This window comes from Dendrobium catenatum, unplaced genomic scaffold, assembly GCF_001605985.2.
Source record: "Dendrobium catenatum unplaced genomic scaffold, ASM160598v2 original_scaffold_24487, whole genome shotgun sequence".
Lineage (NCBI taxonomy): Eukaryota > Viridiplantae > Streptophyta > Magnoliopsida > Asparagales > Orchidaceae > Dendrobium > Dendrobium catenatum.
In genome coordinates, this window is record NW_021342946.1 from 1 (window position 1) to 355 (window position 355).

Consider the following 355-nt stretch of genomic DNA (forward strand, 5'->3'; position numbering starts at 1 on the left):
AAAAATGCATTTTTGATCCCCTACGGTCCTTCGGAATGAAGATGCGTCAAAATATCTCTCCACGGCGTCAGCTTAAGAATAATTTGAGACAATATTACTACGGGTGCGACCATACCAGCATTAGTGCATCGGATCCCATCAGAACTCCGCAGTTAAGCGTACTTGGACGAGAGTAGTACTGGGATTGGTGACCTCTTGGGAAGTCCTCGTGTTGCACCATTTTTTAACCGGCCATCTCTTTTTTTTCCCCTTTCTAGCTCTTCGCCACAGCCTATGAACACTTGGCAGTGATGGCTCGCCGCGCATCGAGCGATGAATTCCCCATCGTGGGACCCGTGCAGGCATCCGGCGGGTC

At 50.1% G+C, this 355-nt stretch overlaps 1 non-coding gene across 1 annotated transcript; it reads left to right on the forward strand.

Annotated features, from left to right (window-relative positions):
* Positions 1-101: 101 nt before the first annotated feature.
* LOC114578432 lies at positions 102-220 on the forward strand. The gene has a single exon (XR_003699460.1). It is a non-coding gene; the product is annotated as a 5S ribosomal RNA (ribosomal RNA).
* The last annotated feature ends 135 nt before the right edge of the window (positions 221-355 follow it).